The following is a 24,925-nucleotide window of genomic DNA, read 5'->3' on the forward strand; positions in this document are numbered from 1 at the left end:
TTCCCCCAACACACACACACACACACTCTCACCTTCCTACCCACACGCACGCACCCTCCACTTCCCTTCCCCCCCTACACACACACTCACCCTCCACACTCCTACCAACATGCCCGCACCCTCCACTTCACTTTCCCCTTCCCCCAACACACACACACTCTCACCCTCCACACTCCTACCAACACGCCCGCACCCTCCACTTCACTTTCCCCTCCCCCCTACACACACACTCTCCACACGCCCGCACCCTCCACTGTCCCCTCCCCCCTACACACGCACACACTCACCCTCTACACTCCTAACAACACGCCCGCACCCTCCACTCCCCCCCCACGCACACATTTACCCTCCACACTCCTAACACGCACACACCCTCCACTGCCCCCCCTCTTCCCCCCCCTTTTCCTCTCCCCCCCTTTTTCCTCTCCCCCCCTCCACACACACACACACACACACACACACACACACACACACACACTCACCATCCACATTCCTAACAACACGCACGCACCCTCCACTTCCCTTTCCCCAACCCCCAACACACACACACAAAACACCTTACCCATCTTTGCTACACCACCACCCAACAACAACCACCCCTTCCCCCATTGCCTTCACACCACTAGGGTAAACAACCCTAACACACACAACACTGCATTTAACAAACAAACCCACACCTACGCAACCACCTGGCCAACACCACTGCGCACACCGCAAGCCCATCCCACAACCGCAATACACCCATACCGCCCACCCAGCCACCACAAATACAACACTCATCCGACACAACCACAGCACAACCTTACCCATCTGACTAATCCTGCCACCCCCTCCCCTCCCATGCACACACCACAAACCCCACAAAAACCCTCCACCATCCAACCACCCATCCTATGTGGACCTCCTCCACCCATGCCAACTTCAAACCCCCTCCTCCATCCCCCTGCCACCCAACTCCATCCCACACTACACCACCTATCACCACCCCCATCCCTCACCCCTACGCAAAAACATTTACAGGCAGTGACCCCTCTCCACACACTTGCCCAAGGACCATAAATCATTACCCACAGCATTTCAGCAAACCACATCCCAAACTACGTACCCTTCACAAAAAACACTCCACCACACACATTCCCTTCAACACCCTCCACAATCCAGCCACACACCACCCTAACCCTATCGCACACCCACCTCCCTCCCTCTGCACCCAACTAATTCGGTCAAACCATCAAAACATCTACCCCACAACACTACCCCCTTAGCCTAAAGCCACTAATACGCCAATTCCAACTCCAACATCTGCTAACACAGCACACCTCTGCCTCCAACAAACACCCTAACACCACATCCTCTTCACCTTGCCACACACATAAACAATCCACCCACCGCTCCCACAAAAACACAATAGACGCACCCTCCAAACACACCCCAGATCCCACAATAAAAGTTCAGCATTCTCCCTAAACCCCCCCCACCAACACCACCTTGCACATGGCTTTGCCACACCCTGCACCCCCTCTCAACCTACCTGTCTACCAGCCCTTTCTCCCTCACACACACACTTTGCCTTCACCCACCCTGATTGCCATCCCCCCCATAGCAAACCCTTCACTACTCACATCATGTACACTGGGCGCTCTTCACACGGGCGCTCTTCACACCGTCGTAAAGGGCTACGCCCCTGTGCGCTGAGGGATGGTGGAGGGGGCAGGAGGTGTTGGGCTTGTTGGAGTTGTGGGTGTGTGTGGCAGGGGGATTGGGGAGGGTATGTCCGAGGCTGCCATAGGTGGTGGAGTTCCACATGGGGTGTGTGGGTGGATGGTGAAGGGTATGGAGGGCTTTGTAGTGTTCATGGGAGGGGTGTTGAGCAGGGTAGGGGGAGGTTGATGGTTTGTTGAGGTTTCATGTGAGCTGCAGGGGTGGTGTATTTGCATAAGCTGTGTGTCAAGTATGGGGCTACAGTGTTTGGTGTTATTTTGAGGTGTTGTGGGTGTTGGGCAGGTGTATGTTGTGTGGATGTGGGGTAAAAGTGTACATGGTATGTTGTTTATATGTGAAAGGGGGTGGGTGTAGTGAGGTGGAGGTGTGTGTGTTGGCGTTGCCCTGGGATTGAGGTATTGACTGTTTGTGGGGAGGGTTGTTGTAGGTGGTGCGTGTGGTGGATGTTTGATTGTAAAATGGCCTTGTGGATGGGGATGTTGGTGCAGAGTTGGTGGTATAAATGGGGTATGTGGATGTTGGGAGTGGTGGAGGGTTGGCAGTGGGGGGTATGTCATTTTTGAAGGGGGAACGGATGTGCTGTGTGTGAGGGAGGAACATGTGGTATGTAGGTGGGTTGAGAGGGAGTGCTGCCTTTGGCAGGGTGTGCATAGGTGCTTAGGGGGTTTTGTGGGTGTGGTGGGGAGGTTAGATGGGTTAGGGATTGAGGATGTATGTGTTAGGGAGTGTGAGGTTTGGCTTTGGATTGTTGATGGTGGTGAAGGTAATGTGTTTGGTGTGGTGGTGTGTGTGAGTGTTAGTAGGTTTGGCCTGTGGCCCTGTAAGATGCTGGGGAGGGTGAATGAGTGTGTATGGGCTGAACCGTGGATGGTGGCCGGTGACTGCGTATACAGGGGCAAGGGGTAAGGGATGGTGTAGGTGGTAGGTGGTGTAGTACTTGTTGCATCTGTGTTTGTGCGGTACACGGGGACAGGGGTGGGTGTTGGAACGTGGCATGGGTGGGGGAGTTGCACATGGGGAGTGTGGTGGGATGATGGAGGGTATTTGGGGTGGGCTGCTGTAAGGAAGGGGGGGTGCGGAGTGAGTTAGGGGGAATGGTGCATGGGGTAATGGTTGGGTGGTGTATGTGTGGACGGTGGATGTTAGGTATGGGGTTAGCTTGTTTGGGGGAGGTGCTTGTGAGGTGCAGCTGATGTGGTGGAGGTGGGTGAGGTGGAGTTGCGGGTGGGGTTGTTTTGAGGGGTAGGGGTTTTTGGGTGGTGGTTGTGTTTTATGATGTAGGTAACGATAGCATGCAGAGAGGGATGGTGTTGTGTGCGGTGCATGTCGAAGATGGTTTTATGTGAAAGGGTCGTGTGGATGGGAGTGATGTTTTAGAGTGGTGGGTGGAAATGTGGTGTGTACATGATGTGAGTGGTGAAGGGTTTGCTATGGGGGGGATGGCAATCAGGGTGGGTGAAGGCAAAGTGTGTGTGTGAGGGAGAAAGGGCTGGTAGACAGGTAGTTTGAAAGGGGGTGCAGGGTGTGGCAAAGCCATGTGCAAGGTGGTGTTGGTGGGGGGGGGGTTAGGGAGTATGCTGAACTGTTATTGTGGGATCTGGGGTGTGTTTGGAGGGTGCGTCTATTGTGTTTTTGTGGGAGCGGTGGGTGGATTGTTTATGTGTGTGGCAAGGTGAAGAGGATGTGGTGTTAGGGTGTTTGTTGGGGGCAGAGGTGTGTTGTGTTAGCAGATGTTGGAGTTGGAATTGGCGTATTAGTGGCTTTAGGCTATAGGGGTAGTGTTGTGGGGTAGATGTTTTGATGGTTTGACCGAATTAGTTGGGTGCAGAGGGAGGGAGGTGGGTGTGCGATAGGGTTAAGGTGGTGTGTGGATGGATTGTGGAGGGTGTTGAAGGGAATGTGTGTGGTGGAGTGTTTTTTGTGAAGGGTACGTAGTTTGGGATGTGGTTTGCTGAAATGCTGTGGGTAATGATTTATGGTCCTTGGGCAAGTGTGTGGAGAGGGGTCACTGCCTGTTTATGTTTTTGCGTAGGGGTGAGGGATGGGGGTGGTGATAGGAGGTGTAGTTTGGGATGGAGTTGGGTGGCAGGGGGATGGAGGAGGGGGTTTGAAGTTGGCATGGGTGGAGGAGGTCCACATAGGATGGGTGGTTGGATGGTGGAGGGTTTTTGTGGGGTGTGTGCATGGGAGGGGAGGGGAGGGGGTGGCAGGATTAGTCAGATGGGTAAGGTTGTGCTGTGGTTGTGTTGGATGGGTGTTGTATTTGTGGTGGCTGGGTGGGCGGTATGGGTGTATTGCGGTTGTGGGATGGGCTTGCGGTGTGCGCGGTGGTGTTGGCCAGGTGGTTGCGTAGGTGTGGGTTTGTTTGTTAAATGCAGTGTTGTGTGTGTTAGGGTTGTTTACCCTAGTGGTGTGAAGGCAATGGGGGAAGGGGTGGTTGTTGTTGGGTGGTGGTGTAGCAAAGATGGGTAAGGTGTTTTGTGTGTGTGTGTGTTGGGGGGAGGGGAAAGGGAAGTGGAGGGTGCGTGCGTGTTGTTAGGAGTGTGGATGGTGAGTGTGTGTGTGTGTGTGTGTGTGGAGGGGGGGGGAAGAAGAAAAAGGGGGGGAGAGGAAAAAGGGGGGGAAGAGGGGGGGGGAGGCAGTGGAGGGTGTGTGCGTGTTAGGAGAGTGGAGGGTGAATGTGTGCGTGGGGGAGGTGGAGGGTGCGGGCATGTTGTTAGGAGTGTGGAGGGTGAGTGTGTGCATGTGTAGGGGGGAGGGGACAGTGGAGGGTGCGGGCGTGTGGAGGGTGTGTGTGTAGGGGGGAGGGGAAAGTGAAGTGGAGGGTGCGGGCGTGTTGGTAGGAGTGTGGAGGGTGAGAGTGTGTGTGTGTTGGGGGAAGGGGAAAGTGAAGCGGAGGGTGCGGGCATGTTGGTAGGAGTGTGGAGGGTGAGTGTGTGTGTGTGTAGGGGGGGAAGGGAAGTGGAGGGTGCGTGCGTGTGGGTAGGAAGGTGAGAATGTGTGTGTGTGTGTTGGGGGAAGGGGAAAGTGAAGTGGAGGGTGCGGGCGTGTTGGTAGGAGTGTGGAGGGTGAGTGTGTGTGTTGGAGGGAGGGGAAAGGGAAGTGGAGGGTGCGTGCGCATTGTTAGAAGTGTGGAGTGTGAGTGTGTGTGTAAGGTAGAAGTGGTTGCCGTGTATGTGGTGATAGGTGTTGGTATATGTGGGGCCATGAGGCTGCTTCTTGTTTCCCCCCTTGTGATGGACGGGGTGCACCTGGGGGATGGGTGATATGGGGGGCACGCCGTATGTGAGTGGGTGGGTGAGGGCGCTGTCTGCACAACACGGAGTAACAGTAACACCTGCCATAGCTGTACATGCGGCATCACCCTGACAGCACGCCGCGCCTGACTCTGTACCAGCGTTATCTCTGTCGCTGCTGCTGGCTCGGACCCGACGACCCCGCTGGATGTTTGGAAACAGATTCGTCAGGTCTGGAGGCAGCAGCGGCGACAGAGATAACGCTGTTACAGAGTCAGGTGCGGCGTGCTGTCAGGGTGATGCCGCATGTACAGCTATGGCCAGTGTTTCTGTTACTCCGGGTTGTGGACGGCGGGTCCCAGGCAGCGTGTCAGTGGCTGCATGTGGGAACAGGCGACGGGCTGGTGCGGAGGGTGGGGTGCGGGTGTCAGTGGGCTCCCTGGCAGTGTGTCCCGTCTGTGCCATCGGGTGCTCCCTCCAGCTCTGCTCCCCCCACCGCCGGCCCTGTTCCCCGGGTCATACAGCCGCAGCGGCCTCCGCTCCGCCCACCGCCGGCCAGTGTGTGCAGCGGTAGTGGGGAGGGGGGGGAGCGATGTGTGCGGGCTGGGTGTTAGCCGTCAGTGTGTGGCCGCGGCTGCACTCTTACAGATGGTAGGGGATGTTAGCGGCGGCCTCGGTAGCGGGTGAGTGTCCCGCCGTGGTGGGGAAGGTGGGTGTGTTAGGTGGTGGTTGGTGTTTGCAGGGGAGGGGTGGTGTGGGGTGAGGGTGTCTGGGTGTCCATACGTACCTTGCAGTGTGGGGCGTCAGTGCACTGCTGGAAATGGTCTGTTGAATCTGTGGCTGGTGGTCCCTTCTGTGGTGTGTGGTGTGCTGACACTGAGCAGCTACTGGCCTGTCCAAGTCCGCCCAGGTCTGTGACTCCACCCAGCGTTAGAAATGCAGGCACAGAGTCACAGGGATAATATATAGGAGATATACACTATATATATATATATATATATATATATATATATGTTTTCCTTCTCATCTTTCCTTAGGTAAAACTTTCAGGACATCTGTGTAATAATGACGATTAAAATCCAGAGCTTTTCGCATAACTAAACGCTTTATCTTTTAAGAAATATATTTTATTCAGTCACCTTTGGCACCAGACATGTTCATTTAGCCAATGATCTTGGTTGACTTCTCGATGTTACATTTCACAATACTTAGTAACAAGAAGAAAATGAACAGCTCAAGGTGCTGAGATAAGGCACAATTCATTACCGGAGCGCTGTGACTTTGAAGTATATGTGAACAATTGTTACAAGCGGAGTAGTCAGGTGGGTGTTATAAAGAAACTCTACAGCAGCTGCTCTTTAATTCCCTGTTTAACATTTATATCAGAGACCTTGTCACATAAAACAACTTAGAAAGTGTATGTTGAACACGCTGTTGTCACGTCTAATTTGAAATGCATTTGTTACATACTTATAGGAGATTGACTGTTCAAGGGAGGTATCACTCAGGGTTTAAATTAATCCTGGCACAGCACTAAGCACCTTTATTCCAAATGGTTCTTCTCTCTGTCATCTGATCTGACAGAAGCAAGCACGAACGCATTGCAGCAATAAGATTAGACTTGTGCTACCGCGCTAGGATTGGAAGTGATAGTGATTGACACAGGAATCAGAGGTTCAAGTAGATTTTTTTAAGTTACTGCATAGCATTGATCTGTTAACTTGCGCAATCCAGAATCTCATAATTCCTATTTCATTCAACGATTTTAACTACATACATGAATAGTTTCAATTGCACTTGTGGGGCTTAATATATATGTATATTGGTTGGGTACGGTACACTGGCGGTACGGATGCAGGCGAGCAGAATACCAACACCAGCATCTCAACTGTTGGAAATCCTGATAGGGGCACAGGAGGCAGCTAACCCTAATCCTCTCCCTTCCCCTAATCCTTCCTTCCCACCGCCTAAACATAACCCTACCTCCCCGGAGTCTAATCCTAACCTCCCCTGCCCGCTGCATGACACTAACCCTCCCTTCCTGCAGCCTAACCCTAATTATTCCCCAAGAGCCTAAACCTAACCTCCCCTGCCCGCTGCATGACACTAACCCTCCCTTCCTGCAGCCTAACCCTAATTATTCCCCAAGAGCCTAACCCTAACCTCCCCTGCCCGCTGCATGACACTAACCCTCCCTTCCTGCAGCCTAACCCTAATTATTCCCCAAGAGCCTAACCCTAACCTCCCCTGCCCGCTGCATGACACTAACCCTCCCTTCCTGCAGCCTAACCCTAATTATTATTAGTTGTGGAATACTCTGTTACCTATTCATATTGTAAGAAACACTTGTAATAGTATGTTTTGATTTTATGGAGAATACAAATACTGTTTCTCTTACATTGATTGCAGTGATTTTCAACCTTTTTCAACTCGCGGCACACCGAACAATATTTTTAAATTGCTGAGGCACACCACCAGTCCTCCACGGGGAAAAACACACATAGTGGCCCCCACGGTAATAAAAGAAACACACGGGCACTCACAGTAATAAAATAAATACATTTGCCACCACAGAAAACCCCCACACACATTTGGCCCTCACAGTAATAAAACAAACATTTGTCCCCTCACAAATAAAAACAAACATTTGCCCCTTCAGCAATAAAAACAAACATTTGCCTCCTCAAGAACAAAAAACACACACACTAGCCCCCATAGTATTAAAACACACATTTGCTCCCAAAATAAAAAGGAATAAAATACATTGGTCCCTACCTGCTGGTAGAAGAGAAAGGAGCTCAGGTCCCTCATCGGCTGGAGTGAAACTCACAGTGCAGATCTGTGAGCGGTAGACAGGCATGCAGGCAGACTAGCTGCCCGGCTGGTTAGCTGGCGAGTGGGGCCGTTATGCTGGCTGGATGGCAGACGGTCGTACGGGCTGGCTGGTGGGCGGGCATGCTGCCAGCCATGCTATGTAGCGCATGTGACCTGTGATGCCATGCCGCCGCATCACTATAGGTCACGGCTCAGGCACTATCAGAAGAGCCCAGCGCTGCCCGCGTGTCCGCTGTCAAGGTCCACAGTTAGTGAAGGGGGCTCTGACTCTGCGGCACACTTGTCAACCAGCCGCGGCACACTTGTGTGCCGCCGCACATGGGTTGAAAAACGCTGTCCTAGTGGATACTGGGGTCTTGTACTTTAGTACCATGGGGTATAGATTGGGTCCACTGGAGCCTGGCACTTTAAAATGCTTTAGGGTGTATATGTGTGTGCTGGCTCCTCCCCTCTATGCCTCTCCTACCAGACTTAGTTTAGAAAAATGTGCCCAAGGAGCCGAGTGCACTTCTCTGGAGCTCCAGAGATTTTTCTTCCTTTTAATTTTATTTTATTATTTTCAGGTAGTACTAGTTGGCAACCAGACTACCTGCTTCATGGGACTTAGAGGAAGGAGGACCAAACCAACCTCCTAAAGGTTAATGGTTCATAATCCCAGCTGAGGTGCTGATCACACATCGTTAGTATGTGTGTCCACTCCAGCAGCTAGCCGCCACCCTCTAACAGGTGCCGAAGATCATCAGGTGCGGTGAGTGTTACACCGGGTCCCCGGTGCAGTTGTGGCGGCAGGTCACACGGCGGTCACGGGCCCAGAGCTGCGGAGCCCACCGCGGACAATCTGGCAAAGGGCAGAGGCCTCTCAGTGCTCGCTGTCACAAAAGACTTTGTGTGTACAATCTGCATATTTCTGATGTCATTCTAACATTGCTAGTATAAACTGTTAATCAGGGACCATGCGCCATTACAGGGGGCGGGGCTTCCCAGAGTGGTACATGAGGGAAGGCACCATGTTCCTGCTGCTTCAGATCAAGGCTGCATACATGCTGCTACAGGACTCTGTACTGGTACCAGTGGATCGTAGACAAGGGGAAGAGTACGCCAGTGGTAGTGCTGCTGCCTGCTGCACTATTATCAGTTCATACACTTAGTTACACTTTGTACTGCTGTGTTTCTGTGTGCTGGTGTCCGCTCCTCAGTTTCACCCCAGGGGCTCTCTAGGGTCTGCGTGGAGGTGCTTGCTCAGTGGGCTGCGCTGTTTTACTTTTGTGAAGAATGTCTGTGGACATGGTAATGTGTACTGCCTGTAACTCAACCACATCTTCAGCAGGGTCACTCATGTGTGAACAATGGGGGTCATTTCGAGTTGATCGCTCGCTAGCAGTATTTAGCAGCCGTGCAAACGCATTGTAGCCACCCACTGGGGAGTGTATTTTCACTTTGCAGAAGTGCGAACGCCTGTGCAGCAGAGCGCCTGCAAAATCTTTTTGTGCAAAACAAGACCAGCCCTGTAGTAACTTATCCTGTGCGTTGATTCTAACGAAGGAGGGATGGCTTTTGACGTCACACACCCGCCCAGCAAACGCCCAGCCACGCCTGCATTTTCTCCGACACGCCTGCATTTTTCTAAGCACTCCCTGGAAATGGTCAGTTGACACACAGAAATGCCCTCTTTCTGTCAATCACCTTGCGGCCGTCTGTGCGATTGGAATCATCGCTAGAACCAATGCAAAACCACAATGGACTTCGTTCCCGTACGACGTGCGTGCACATTGCAGACCATACGCATGCGCAGATTACCTATTTTTTTCACTGATCGCTACGCAGCGAACAACTGCAGCTAGCGATCAACTCAGAATGACCCTCAATGTTCCTTATCTTCACAAGGACACAGTTCACAGGCACCTGACTGGTTGGATGACTTTACAAGCATGATTCAGAATGTTAATTCAGAAATAGCTGCAGCTAAAAGAGAGAGACAGGTGTTGAAACATTCTATTGATTGTGTGGCCAAAGCAGCTGATGCCAAGAAGGCTTCTCAGCCCCATCTAGTGGTTTCACATAAACGCTCACTGCCACAGGTGCGCCAGTCTGATTCTGATCAGCCTGCTGTAGATAATGATGATGATATGGATGAGGACAACTCTCTGTTCCCAGGGGTAGAGGCCCTCATCTTTGCTGTGAGAGAGGCTCTTCACATACCAGATCAGGAGTCAGAGCCGGATGAGAAGTTGTATTTTAACGTTAGACCAAAGACCTCAGCAACTTTTCCTGTGTCTAAAGAGTTAAACTCCCTGGCCAGAGGGAGGCATAGTTACACCCTGATAAAAAATATAAAATTCCTCAGAAGTTTTTAACTACTTTTCCCTTCCCTGATGAGGACAGGAAGGCATGGGAAAGGGAAAAAAAACCATCAGTCGATACGTCTGTGTCCAGACTGTCTAAGAAATTGGTACTGCCGGTGCCAGAGCTAAATCACTACAAGAACCAACTGACCGTAAGATTGAGACCACGCTCATGGCAATCTATATGGCGGCATGCGCTGCTCAACATCCCACAATTGTTTGTGGGTGGATTTCCAGGGTGATAGTTAAGTGGTCTGATAACGTTATTGACGGTTTAGACACTTTGCCCCGGGATGCGGTAGTTACTCTGTTGCAACATATGCAGGATTCTGCAATTTTATGAGCAAGGCTATTAACGAGTTGTGTAAGATTAATGGCCGCACTACTGATATGGCTGTGTCGGCACGCAGAGCACTGTGTTTGCATCAGTGGTCAGCAGACGCTGATTCCAAAAAGGGTGTAGAAAATCTTCCCTTTACAGGTGATGCTTTGTTTGGAGACTAATTAAATAAATGGCTCTCCCAAGCAACAGCGGTTAAGTCTACCTATCTACCATCTGCTGCGCCACCTGCTAGACATTCTCACACAGAACCCTCCTTGCAGTCCTTTCGTGTGGCAAGATTCAGAGGCAGGGGCCGGGGAGTCTCTACCACTTCAAGAGGATCTCATGGTAAGTCCCGTAAACCTGCACATGCTGTCTCCCTGGACCAGACTCCGGATCCCCTACCGCTAAGCCTTCCACATGATGGTTGGCCCCAGCAACAGGGTGCCTCTCAGGTGAGTGATCACCTTCAACACTTCGCCCACGTGTGGGCAGAGTCCTGCCGGGATCCTTGGGTGAGCGACCTCATTTCCCAAGGATACCGGCTGGAATTTCAAACGCTCCCCCCTCACAGATTTTTCAAGTTGGCCTTACCAGCTTTACCCACAGCAAAAGTTATCTTAAAAGAGGCTATTCAAAAACTTTTGCAGATGTGGTGGTGGTTCATGTACCTCCTGAATTACACAACAGGGGTTTTTACTCCAGTCTGTTTGTCATAACCAAACCAGACGGTTCGGTGTGTCCCATCTTGAACCTGAAGTCTCTGAACCCGTATCTGCGGGTGTTCAAATTCAAGATGGAATCCCTGCAGGCGGTGGTGTCTGCTCTGGAGGAGGGGGAGTTCCTGGTGTCTCTGGATGTCAAGGATGCTAACCTGCACATTCCCATGTGGGCCCCTCATCAGGCTTACCCCAGGTTCGCCATATTGGGCGACCATTTCCAGTTTCAGGCCTTACCATTTAGAATATCCATAGCTCCAAGAGTTATCACCAAGGTCATGACGGAAATTATGCTGCAACTGCGCATGATGGCAGTGAACATAGTCCCCTACTTGGATCTAGTGATGAGCGGGTTCGGTTTGTCGGAATCCGAACCCGCCCGAACATCACCTTTTTTTGCACGGGTCCGAGCAACTCGGATCCTCCCGCCTTGCTCGGTTAACCCGAGCGCGCCCGAACGTCATCATCCCATGGTCGGATTCTCGCGAGATTCGTATTCTATATAAGGAGCCGCGCGTCGCCGCCATTTTTCACTCGTGCATTGGAGATGATCGTGAGAGGACGTGGCTGGCGTCCTCTCAGTTCTATGTTCAGGGGGCTGCAAATATCTGTGCTCAGTGTGCTGAAAATATCTGTGCTCAGTGTGCTGCAAATATCTGTGCTCAGTGTGCTGCAAATATCTACGTTCTCTACCTGAAAAACGCTCCATATCTGTGCTCAGTGTGCTGCAAATATCTGTGCTCACACTGATTTATTGTGGGGACTGGGGACCACCAGTATTATATAGGAGGAGTACAGTGCAGAGTTTTGCTGACCAGTGACCAGTGACCACCAGTATTATACGTTCTCTGCCTGAAAAACGCTCCTTATCTGTGCTCAGTGTGCTGCAAATATCTGTGCTCACACTGCTTTATTGTGGGGACTGGGGACCACCAGTATTATATAGGAGGAGTACAGTGCAGAGTTTTGCTGACCAGTGACCAGTGACCACCAGTATTATACGTTCTCTGCCTGAAAAACGCTCCTTATCTGTGCTCAGTGTGCTGCAAATATCTGTGCTCACACTGCTTTATTGTGGGGACTGGGGACCACCAGTATTATATAGGAGGAGTACAGTGCAGAGTTTTGCTGACCAGTGACCAGTGACCACCAGTATTATACGTTCTCTGCCTGAAAACCGCTCCATATCTATGCTCAGTGTGCTGCAAATATCTGTGCTCACACTGCTTTATTGTGGGGACTGGGGACCACCAGTATTATATAGGAGTACAGTGCAGAGTTTTGCTGACCAGTGACCACCAGTATTATACGTTCTCTGCCTGAAAAACGCTCCATATCTGTGCTCAGTGTGCTGCAAATATCTGTGCTCACAGTGCTTTATTGTGGGGACTGGGGACCACCAGTATTATATAGGAGGAGTACAGTGCAGAGTTTTGCTGACCAGGGACCACCAGTATTATACGTTCTCTGCCTGAAAAATGCTCCATATCTGTGCTGCATTGTAGTATATATAGTAGGAGTACAGTGCATAATTTTGCTGACCACCAGTATATAATATATAGCAGTACGGTACAGTAGGCCACTGCTCTACCTACCTCTGTGTCGTCAAGTATAATATCCATCCATACCTGTGGTGCATTTCAGTTTTGCACAGTTTGCTGACCACCAGTATATAATATATAGCAGTACGGTACAGTAGGCCACTGCTCTACCTACGTCTGTGTCGTCAAGTATACTATCCATCCATACCTGTGGTGCATTTCAGTTTTGCACAGTTTGCTGACCAGCAGTATCTCCTATATATTAGCCCTGTGACTCTGTGCCTGCATTTCTAACGCTGGGTGGAGTCACAGACCTGGGCGGACTTAGCAGCTCCTTGCCTGTCCCAGTGTCAGCACACCACTAGCAGAAGGGAGCACCAGCCAGAGATTGCACCCACCATTCCCAGTGCACAGACGGCCCACACTGCCAGGTAAGCATGGTCACCCAGGCAGGCGCACCCCACACAACCCCTCCCCTCATCTACACACACCTTCCCCACCACGGCGGGACATACAGCCGCAACCGAGGCTGCCGCTAACCCTCCCTACCATCCGTCAGATTAGCATGGGCACCCAGCCAGGCGCACCCCACACCACCCCTCCCCTCATCTGCACACACCTTCCCCACCACGAGCGAACATACAGCCGCAACCAAGGACGCCGCTAACCCTCCCTATCATCCGTCAGATTGAAGCCGGCCCCCGGACACACACTCACGGCAAAACGCCGTCCACGCACCGCCCGCACAGACCGCTCCCCCCCTCCCCACGACCGCAGCACAAACTATGTCAAGCAGCTGGCCGAGAGTCTACCGCCAGCCTCTCTCACTACAACGCCCGCTCCCTCTGCACTTCCACACGGCCGTCACCCGCAACTGTCTGGGTGCGGACGACAGGGCTCTCCCCACCCCCGGATCCCCCAGCGCAAATTTCAACCAACCCCCTCCCCTCCCACCATCATCCACCCGCACCCCCACCCAGCCACCAACTACTCAGCCACTCAATAAGATCTCTGGCTTACGAGCCAGCAGCAGCGCCCCCCCCCCCCCCACCTTGGCAGGATGGCTGATATTGGGGGGAGGGGGGAGAAGAGAAGGGAATGGCTGATATTTTGGGGGAAGGGGGGGAGGGGGGTGGCTTATATTATGGGGGGGGATGCCTGATATTTTGGGAGGAGGATGGCTGATATTGTGGGGGGGGGGATGCCCATCTATTATTGTGTGCCTGTTTAGTTGTTGCCTGGGGGTGCAGATGGATACTGCTGCGAGGGGAGCCATTTCTTTTTACAACTACCGCTGGGGCCAGGACTGCCAACAGGCCTGTCACCCGCAACCACACACGTGCGGCTGACGGTGCTGTGGAAGTGCACTGGGTCCCGCCGTTGCGCTGAAGGGGGCTCCCGATACAGTGTCGGACGGAGTCGCCTGTATGACAGTTTGTAGTGGGGAGCCCAGGAACCGTCAGTGTGGCGCCCCTGTTGCCGACACTGTGAGTCCGCCGCGCACCTGCAAGCCAACACATGGTGGGGGGGTTTGCAGCGTTCTTGCTTGCGCCTGTCTGTGCCGCCAAGGTGGGGAAGGTGGGTGTGCTACGTTGTGGCTTTGTACAGATGACCGGAGGGATACTGTGGGTACTGCTGTCTACCCACCCCTGGTACGTCGCCCTACCACGGGTGGATGTGGGAGGTGTTGCTAGGATTGTGACCCAGGTGGCTTTGGTGCTATGGGGTTAGGGTGGCAAGTGTATGCTGCTCACTTATGCAGCAGTCAGGGTGGGGGGTGTCTGGCCCATCAGTGTCTGCATGTGGAAGTTGGTGGAGGGGGGGTTTGCATTCACCCCCCACAAATACAATTACCTCTACCTTCACCTAATGCCCACACCTTCCCTGCACACACCCCTACCCCCCAAAGAAAAATACCCTCCACCCATTCATCACATATCAACACACTCCACCCATGCACACCTCCACCTCCATCCCCCTACCACCCACAACCACAACTCCATCACACACTGCACGTCCTGTCACCACCCCCATCCCTCATCCCTAAACCAATACATCCAGTATAGCAGCAGACACCCACCCCCACGCTATTCCGCAAACACCATACATCACTACTCAACCCTTTTTAGTAACCCACACACACAACCACTTACCCCTCTACAATTGCACTCCAACACCCACATTACCTTCCACACCCTCCATAATCCTGCAACACCACACTACCCCTACTACACACCCACCTCCCTCCCTATACAGGCCACGCATTCTGTCAACCCATCACCACAACACTTTTCCCACAATGCACCCGTCACATACACAAGCACCAACATGCCAATTCATGCTCCCCCCCACCCCCTCAAACTCCCACCCACACACCGCAATACCCTACACAAAGCACCCAAAACATAAAACACACACCCATGCCACCTTCCAACAAACTCACCCTACAGCACACACATCCCACTCCACCAACTACCACACCTCCTAAAACCTCACCAAGCCCACACCCCTAGACCAAATTCCTACACAGAAGACAGTGTTCACCCATTCACCATCACATTCCCTTTTGTCATACTACATCTACCCACGAACAAACCTCCCATTCCTCCACAACAAAGTATACAACACCTATTCTACACCTTCACTTTTCTGTCAAGATTACGGGGGCGTAGCCCCTTACGACGGTGTGAAGAGCGCCCGTAGGGCGCGATGAATCACCTTGTATAATATATAGCAGTACGGTACAGAAGGCCACTGCTCTACCTACCTCTGTGTCGTCAAGTATACTATTATCCATCCATACCTGTGGTGCATTTCAGTTTTGCACAGTTTGCTGACCACCAGTATATAATATATAGCAGTACGGTACAGTAGGCCACTGCTCTACCTACCTCTGTGTCGTCAAGTATACTATCCATCCATACCTGTGGTGCATTTACGTTGTGCGCAGTATATATATAGTAGTAGGACAGTGCATTGCAACTCCTAGATGGGCCAGGTGTTTGTGTCGGCCACTAGGGTCGCTTAGCTTAGTCACACAGCTACCTCATTGCACCTCTTTTTTTCTTTGCATCATGTGCTGTTTGGTGACTATTTTTTTGAAGTGCCATCCTGTCTAACACTGCATTGCCACTCCTAGATGGGCCAGGTGTTTGTGTCGGCCACTTGGGTCTTTGTGTCGGCCACTTGGGTCGCTTAGCTTAGTCACACAGCTACCTCATTGTGCCTCTTTTTTTCTTTGCATCATGTGCTGTTTGGGGACTATTTTTTTGAAGTGCCATCCTGTCTGACACTGCAGTGCCACTCCTAGATGGGCCAGGTGTTTGTGTCGGCCACTTGGGTCGCTTAGCTTAGTCACTCAGCTACCTCATTGCACCTCTTTTTTCTTTGCATCATGTGCTGTTTGGGGACCATTTTTTTGAAGTGCCATCCTGTCTGACACTGCAGTGCCACTCCTAGATGGGCCAGGTGTTTGTGTCGGCCACTTGGGTCTTTGTGTCGGCCACTTGGGTCGCTTAGCTTAGTCACACAGCTACCTCATTGCGCCTGTTTTTTTCTTTGCATCATGTGCTGTTTGGGGACTATTTTTTTGAAGTGCCATCCTGTCTGACACTGCAGTGCCACTCCTAGATGGGCCAGGTGTTTGTGTCGGCCACTTGGGTTGCTTAGCTTAGTCACACAGCTACCTCATTGCGCCTCTTTTTTTCTTTGCATCATGTGCTGTTTGGGGACTATTTTTTTGAAGTGCCATCCTGTCTGACACTGCAGTGCCACTCCTAGATGGGCCAGGTGTTTGTGTCGGCCACTTGGGTCGCTTAGCTTAGTCACTCAACTACCTCATTGCGCCTCTTTTTTTATGTGCTGTTTGGGGACTATTTTTTTGAAGTGCCATCCTGTCTGACACTGCAGTGCCACTCCTAGATGGGCCAGGTGTTTGTGTCGGCCACTTGGGTTGCTTAGCTTAGTCACACAGCTACCTCATTGCGCCTCTTTTTTTCTTTGCATCATGTGCTGTTTGGGGACTATTTTTTTGAAGTGCCATCCTGTCTGACACTGCAGTGCCACTCCTAGATGGACCAGGTGTTTGTGTCGGCCACTTGGGTCGCTTAGCTTAGCCATCCAGCGACCTCGGTGCAAATTTTAGGACTAAAAATAATATTGTGAGGTGTGAGGTGTTCAGAATAGACTGGAAATGAGTGGAAATTATGGTTATTGAGGTTAATAATACTATGGGATCAAAATGACCCCCAAATTCTATGATTTAAGCTGTTTTTGAGAGTTTTTTGTAAAAATAACACCCGAATCCAAAACACACCCGAATCCGACGAAAAATTTTCAGGGAGGTTTTGCCAATACGCGTCCGAATCGAAAACACGGCCGCGGAACCGAATCCAAAACCAAAACACAAAACCCGAAAAATTTACGGTGCACATCACTACTTGGATCATCTACTGATAAAGGCTGTGTCCACGGAACGTCTGCTGCTCAGCATCGATCTGACGACTCGCCTGCTTACGGATCATTAGTGGATCATAAATTTTCAGAAATCTCACCTGGAACTGACCCAAAATCTTCAGTTCCTGGGAATGAAACTGGATACAGTGTCTCAAAAGGTATTTCTCCCGATGGACAAGGCTTTGACTATACAGGCAACGGTTCGCTTGGTGCTCAGTCCTCGCAGGGTATCCATACATTTTTTCATCCGATTACTGGGCAAGATGGTGGCTGCTTATGAGGCAATCCAATACGGCAGATTTCATGCCCGAACATTTCAGCTGGATCTGCTGGACAAATGGTCGGGGTCTCACCTTCACATGCATCAGGAAGTGACCTTATCGCCGAAAGCCCAGATTTCTCTATTATGGTGGCTACAAATTCCTCACCTGTTAGAGGGCAGGAGTTTCAATATCCACTCGTGGATTCTTCTGACAATTGATGCCAACCTCTGGGGTTGGGGGGCTGTGACCCAAGGGGCCCAGTTCCATGGGACATGGTTGAGACAGGAATCGGTTCTACCGGTAAACATCCTGGAACTCAGGGCAATTTACAATGCCCTTCTGCATGCTTCTCATCTACTGAAGGATCACGCGATCAAGGTTCAGTCGGACAACACCACGGTGGTGGCGAACAAGAAGCAGAGCGGCAATGCAAGAGGTGTAAAAAATCCTCCTACCCTTGGCAGAGGCTAACGCAAGGGCCACCTCAGCCGTATTCATTCCAGGAGTGGACAACTGGGAAGCAGACTTCCTCAGCAGGCACGACCTTGATCCGGGGAAATGGGGCCTACATCCCCAGGTGTTTCAACAGTTAATTCACCAGTGAGGCTGTCCGCAGATAGATCTGATGGCTTCTCAACTCAACAAGAAGCTATTCCGTTACTGTTCCAGAACAAGGAATCCGCATACTGTTGCAGTGGACACGCTGACGACTCAGTGGATGTACCAGTTTGTTTACTTATTTCCTCATCTACCGCTAAACCCAAGAGTTCTCAAAAGACTACGAAGGGAGTGCATTCAGGCAATTCTAATTGCCCCAGATTGGCCTCGATGGACGTGGTACTCGGACCTCCTAACCATGGCTCTGGAGGATCCCTGGCCTCTGCCGCTCCAAAACGATCTTCTTCAGCAAGGTCCGTTTGTCTATCCAGACTTACAGCGGCTGCGTTTGATGGCTTGGAAGTTGCGAGGGAAATTCTAGCTAGGAAGGGTCTTCCCTCACGGGTCATTTCCCCCATAGTCTAGGCCAGGAAGATGGTCACATCAAAACATTCTCATCGTATCTGGAAAAAGTATGTTTCATGGTGTGAAGGTAGAAAGGTTTCTCCCAGGGAATTTAGAATTGGTAGTTTTCTACTTTTCCTGCAAGCCGGCGTGGATATAGGCCTATGGTTAGGCTCCATCAAAGTTTAGATTTCCGCACTCTCTATTTTCTTCCAGAAACAACTTGCCGTGTTGCCTGTAGTACAAACTTTCCTGAAGGGAGTTCTTCATTTGCAACTGCCCTTTGTACCTCCGACGGCTCCGTGGAACCTCAATGTGGTGTTGTCCTTTCTCCAATCGGACTGGTTTGAACCCTTATATAGGGTGGAGTTAAAATTTCTCACCTGGAAGACGGTGATGTTGTTAGCATTGGCGTCTGCCAGATGTGTCTCTGAGTTGGGGGGCCTTATCCTGTCAGAGCCCTTATTTGATATTTCAAGAAGACAGGGTGGAACTTAGGACCCGTCCTCAGTTTTTGCCTAAAGTGATGTCAGCCTTTCATGTGAATTACCCTATTGTGTTTCCAGTGTTATCTGACGCTTTCATTAGTCCTGAGTCCTTGGATGTGGTCAGGGCTTTGCAAATTTATGTCAAAAGGATGGACCGTCATTGGAAATCTGACTCACTGTGCTCACTGCCTCATGCCGTGAACACCTCAGCTTTGCTTGCATACTGCCATCTGGCTACCTCCCACTTGCCTGCACCTCTTGTCATCTGTCTGTCGCCCCTCCCCACTAGATTGTTAGCTCTTCAGAGCAGGGCCCTCTTTCCTCTTGTTATCTAAGCCCTCATCTCGACACATTTCACTCGCAGCTCTCCCCTACTCAATGACCATCTTTATCCTGCTAGTAAAGGCTCATCTCCATCTATGACCACCAGCCTCTAGTAGTACGATGATCACTCCATCAATACTTACACCTTAGCTGTATTATGTCTTGAGAACGTGTGGTGCTCTGTTACCTGTACTCTATTTCTGTTATTTATTTACTGTAATGCTATGTTTTGTCTCCCTGTACTGTCCTTTGTACGGCGCTGCGAAACACATGTGGCGCCTTATAAATAAAATGTAATAATAATAATAATGATGCCTCCAACATTGGTCGACCGGCTTCTAAGCAATCTATTGCTTGCTGGCTCCGGTAGACCATTCAACAGGCTTATACTTCGGCGGCTTTGCCCTTGCCGACGTCTTTTCAGGCCCACTCGACAAGGGCGGTGGGATCTTCCTGGGTGGCTGCCCGGGGTGTCTCGGCCCTACAGTTGTGCCGAGCTGCTACTTGGTTTGGTTCGAACACGTTTGTCAAATTCAATAGGTTCGATACCTTGGTCAAGCATTTTGGTCAGGCAGCTTTGCAGGGGTCTCGGCACACTCCCACCTGTTTGGGAGCTTTGGGACTTCCCCATTGTACTAAAGTACAAAACCCCAGTATCCTCTAGGACATAAGAGAAAATAGGAATTTAATACGTACCGGTAATTCCTTTTCTCCTAGTCCGTAGTGGACACTGGGCACCCGCCTCAGTGCTTCGTTCCTGCTTACCTGTGTAAGTATTTGGTTGGACCGGCGTTGCGGTCCAGTTCTGTTGTTCGGATAGCTGTGCTATCCTGGTTAGGTTGGTGTTGCTATCCTCTGTTCTGGTTAGTGCCCTCCTTCCGTTTCTGATTGTGTGTTGGCTTGTTGCCTCACCACTGTTATATTGTTCTTCTCTCATATTATGCCCGTCTCCTCGGGCACACTTTTCCTAGACTGAGTCTGGTAGGAGGGGCATAGAGGGGAGGAGTCAGAACACACATATACACACTGAAGGTTTTTAACGTGCCAAGCTCCAGTGGACCCAATCTATACCCCATGGTACTAAAGTACTAGAATTACCGGTAGATATTAAATTCCTATTTACTCTTTATTGATTAGGCCATTTGGCCTTTTGTGTTGAGTGAATTTTTGGTGAAAGGGTTAGTCCTTTAGGAGCACCATTTGGAACATCTATTTATTCTATTATCATGGGAATCCAGCAGGAAAAAGGAGTCTTATATACATCAAATGACATTGGACTCTACCACCATATTAATTGCAATATATGAACATCTAATTATATTTCGCACCTTCTGATTCTGGTTTGTGTTATATGATTTGGAGTACACCGACAGAACCACACTTGGGGGGTCATTCCGAGTTGTTCGCTCGGTAAAAATCTTCGCATCGCAGCGATTTTCCGCTTAATGCGCATGCGCAATGTCCGCACTGCGACTGCGCCAAGTAAATTTGCTATGCAGTTAGGAATTTTACTCACGGCTTTTATATCGTTCTGGCGATCGTAATGTGATTGACAGGAAATGGGTGTTACTGGGCGGAAACTGGCCGTTTTATGGGCGTGTGGGAAAAAACGCTACCGTTTCCGGAAAAAACGCAGGAGTGGCCGGAGAAACGGGGGAGTGTCTGGGCGAACGCTGGGGGTGTTTGTGACGTCAAACCAGGAACGACAAGCACTGAACTGATCGCAGATGCCGAGTAAGTCTGGAGCTACTCAGAAACTGCTACGAGGTGTGTAATCGCAATATTGCGAATACTTCGTTCGCAATTTTAAGATGCTAAGATTCACTCCCAGTAGGCGGCGGCTTAGCATGAGCAAATCTGCTAAAATCCGCTTGCGAGCGAACAACTCGGAATGACCCCCTTGGTTCCTAAAACGAGGCATAACTGTACTTTCATGGAAATTTCCAATCTCGAGTATTTGGATTGCCATGTTAGATAGGAGTTTGCAGAAAGCAGGTTGTAAGTTGTAGCTGTGGAAAAATAGGTGGTCATTCCGAGTTGATCGCTCGCTAGAAGTTTTTAGCTGCCATGCAAAAGCTATGCCGCTGCCCACTTGGAGTGTATTTTAGCTTAGCAGAAGTGTGAACGAAAGGATCGCAGAGCGGCTACAAAATATTTTTGTGCAGTTTCAGAGTAGCTTCAGACCTACTCAGCACTTGCGATCACTTCAGACTATTCAGTTCCTGTTTTGATGTCACAAACACGCCCTGCGTTCGCCCAGACACGTCTGCGTTTTTCCTGGCACGCCTGCGTTTTTTCGAACACTCCCTGAAGACGGCCAGTTGACACTCAGTAACACCCTCTTCCTGTCAATCACTCTGCGGCCAGCAGTGCGACTGAAAAGCTTCGCTAGACCTTGTGTGAAACTACATCGCTCGTTGTAATAGTACGACGCGCGTGCGCATTGCACCACATATGCATGCGCAGAAGTGCAGTTTTTTTGCCTGATCGCTGTGCAGCAAACGAAACAGCTAGCGAACAACTCGGAATGACCCCTATAGTCATTGTTGGAGAGAGTTGTAGGTGGTTGGAGTGGGTAGGAAGGGTGGAAAAGAAAGTAGGCATCTTTAATATTTGTGTCTGTGAGGGTCAGACACTAGCAAGCAATCTGCAATACAGTCTCCTGTGTGGTTTTTTTACATGAAGTAAGTTGCATTTACAGTACTTACAATTTTTTTTCACAGGGATATCTATATACACTGCAGTATGAATTGTTGTGTATCAGGGCAGAGACGGTGATTGCAAGCTTAGCTGACAAAATTAACAGTGCACTGTTCCTGAGTGAGCTGCACCCCAGAGAAGACATATTTTTCTGGTTTTAAAACAATTCTCAAGTCTTTTATAATCAATTTAGATATTTAAAGGGAAGGATGTGTATATTTCTATATTTACCTGGTGTATTGGCCCCGTCAGATACACCCCAAAATAATAAAAGCTGAAAGAAAAATATCAAGTCTTATCATAAAACTGCATAGTCCCCCATTTCCCTATTACATTGTCCATTCAGTTGGTGTGGTGGTAGTTACAAGTTCAAGTACAGTAGCTTTACACCTGCCCTGGTATAAATCAATCATGAATCAGTCTATAGAAGAACAGGTGAATGTTTGGTTACCCAAGGGTACTCGGGCGCTTTGGGTATAAGGTGTTTCACCGAGCTGCTGCCTTAAATTAGGGGGAGTCACCCCCACCAGGTAGATAAACAAAGGAAAATGGAAGGCTGCGCTAAATAAATATATTCTGACAATATTGATATTGGTATATTACTAGTACAATTTATTATAAACAGATAATATCACTAGATTCTTATGATCAATATATCATAAAATGCATGCAACATGAATAAAACTTGATAAAACCATACAGTAAGATATAATAAAAAGGGGTTACCCAATTGTCCAGAATTGAAATTATTCGATGAATGGAAGAGTCCGTTCCAAATTGATCCCCCAGATCGATCTGAGTCCGGTATATATGAATATTTAGGAGGTAAGCAGTGTCCCATATGATAGCAATTACCGCTAGAGGAATTGGTGCTCCTGGATTTTGAATGGTGCTGCTCAGCTAGCAGCTTTTTCAAAGCTGCTAGCTGAACGCAGCGAAACGCGTCAGGTGTACAGGGGACCCAAAGCCAGAGACTACTAATTGGAAGACCGAACCACCCCCCACACAAATTCCGGATCGCCATATACGAATTGGAGGACCCAAATAGCAGATTGGACCGACAACTTCTACAATCCGCATTGCATGAGGAGCTCACCATTCAAAATCCAGGAGCACCAATTCCTCTAGCGGTAATTGCTATCATATGGGACACTGCTTACCTCCTAAATATTCATATATACCGGACTCAGATCGATCTGGGGGATCAATTTGGAACGGACTCTTCCATTCATCGAATAATTTCAATTCTGGCCAATTGGGTAACCCCTTTTTATTATATCTTACTGTATGGTTTTATCAAGTTTTATTCATGTTGCATGCATTTTATGATATATTGATCATAAGAATCTAGTGATATTATCTGTTTTATAATAAATTGTACTAGTAATATACCAATATCAATATTGTCAGAATATATTTATTTAGCGCAGCAAGAAGAACAGGAGCTGGCAGTCACAGTACTTCTTCAAAATCAAGATTTAAAAAATGTCAAGGAGTAAGAAGAAGGTGCAAGAAAGGGCTCGCCAAATCTAAACAATGTTTGACAATCTTGAAGAAAACATCACTTCTAACTATAAAGGGAAAAGTTACTGACGAAAAATGTAAAATTGCCAACATGCCATACAACATATGAAGTGGCAGGAAAGGCTCAGGCCATGGACTTTCTTTACGAGTGGTGGTCCCCTTCTGTAACCTCACATGCCCAACCTTCTTGCCCTGAGTCTAGATGTGTCACCTCTGCAACAGGCGAATCAGTTCACAAAAAGAACAATAAGGCTGAAGATTTTTGCAAACTTCACAGGTCCCTGAGAGTCCAAGAGTGTCCACAAGGGCTATGTCTAGAGAGGCCTCATTCCACCATTTCTGAACCATCAGCAAATGAGACAATGAGTAATGATGATGATAGTTTAGACATGGAAATTGAGGATGCTACTTTGGAAGTGCAACAGGATTGGGGGGAATACTGTATAAGACATTAATGAGGAGGAGGAGGAGGATGATGATGAATGTGTTGGACAAGAACAAGATGATAAAATTAGGAAGTATGATGTAGAAGTAAGTCAGCTACTACACTAGTGGCAGCACTTCATGCCAATAATAAGAAGCACATTGTCATGCCTGGGCAAAAGACCAAAAAAGCCACCACTTTTGTGTGGAAAGATATTTACCCAAATCCTGACATTTGTTAATACATCTGTACCATTTGTAGTGCCAACATAAGTAGAGGTAGGGATATTAGCTATATAGGCATCTCCTCCATCTAACATAATTTGCAGCAAGTTCATTCAAGTACATCAAAATCTGAAAAAAATATATAATATATAACAAGGAGTCCACCATAAGCTACCGGCAGCACAGATAGATACCTGCACATGCAATCTCCACTGCCAACTTCTTCATCATCAACCTCTTCATTAGTGAACAGACATAGAGGGTCATTCCGACCTGATGGCACACTGCCGTTTTTCACAGCACAGCGATCAGGTCACTACTGCGCATGCATATGCACCGCAATGTGCAGGCGCATCGTATGGGTACAAAACGGTTCATTGCTGTGCGATGGATTTAATGAAGAATCCATTCACACAGCCAATCGCAAGGAGATTCACAGGAAGAAGGCGTTTGTGGGTGTCAACTGACCGTTTTCTGGGAGTGTTAGGAAAAATGCAGGCGTGTCCAAGCGTTTGCTGGGCGGGTGTCTGACGTCAATTCTGGAACCAGACAGGCTGAAGTGATCGCAAGGGCTGAGTAAGTTCAGGCCGACTCGGAAACTGCACAAAATGTTTTTGCAGAGCACGGCTGCACAGGCGTTTGCACACTTGCAAAGCGAAAATACACTCCCCTGTGAGTGGCGACTATGCGCTTGCACGACTGCTAAAAACAGCTAGCGAGCGATTAATTCGAAATGACCCCCATAGTCCTGCATCCAATTTACAAAGGCAAACTGACTCCCCTATCCATGATTCCCAAGAACAA

General features: G+C 49.6%; 1 long non-coding RNA gene across 3 annotated transcripts in view; it reads left to right on the top strand.

Annotated features, from left to right (window-relative positions):
- The first annotated feature begins 13,024 nt into the window (after positions 1-13,024).
- The window catches only part of LOC134947981 (uncharacterized), an 83,012-nt gene continuing 71,111 nt past the window's right edge, over positions 13,025-24,925 (top strand). For all 3 annotated transcript variants that reach the window (XR_010182893.1, XR_010182892.1, XR_010182894.1), the window contains exon 1: positions 13,025-13,148. This is a non-coding gene — a long non-coding RNA (uncharacterized LOC134947981). The remainder of the gene's footprint in view (positions 13,149-24,925) is intronic.

This window comes from Pseudophryne corroboree, chromosome 8 (assembly GCF_028390025.1).
Source record: "Pseudophryne corroboree isolate aPseCor3 chromosome 8, aPseCor3.hap2, whole genome shotgun sequence".
Taxonomy (NCBI): domain Eukaryota; kingdom Metazoa; phylum Chordata; class Amphibia; order Anura; family Myobatrachidae; genus Pseudophryne; species Pseudophryne corroboree.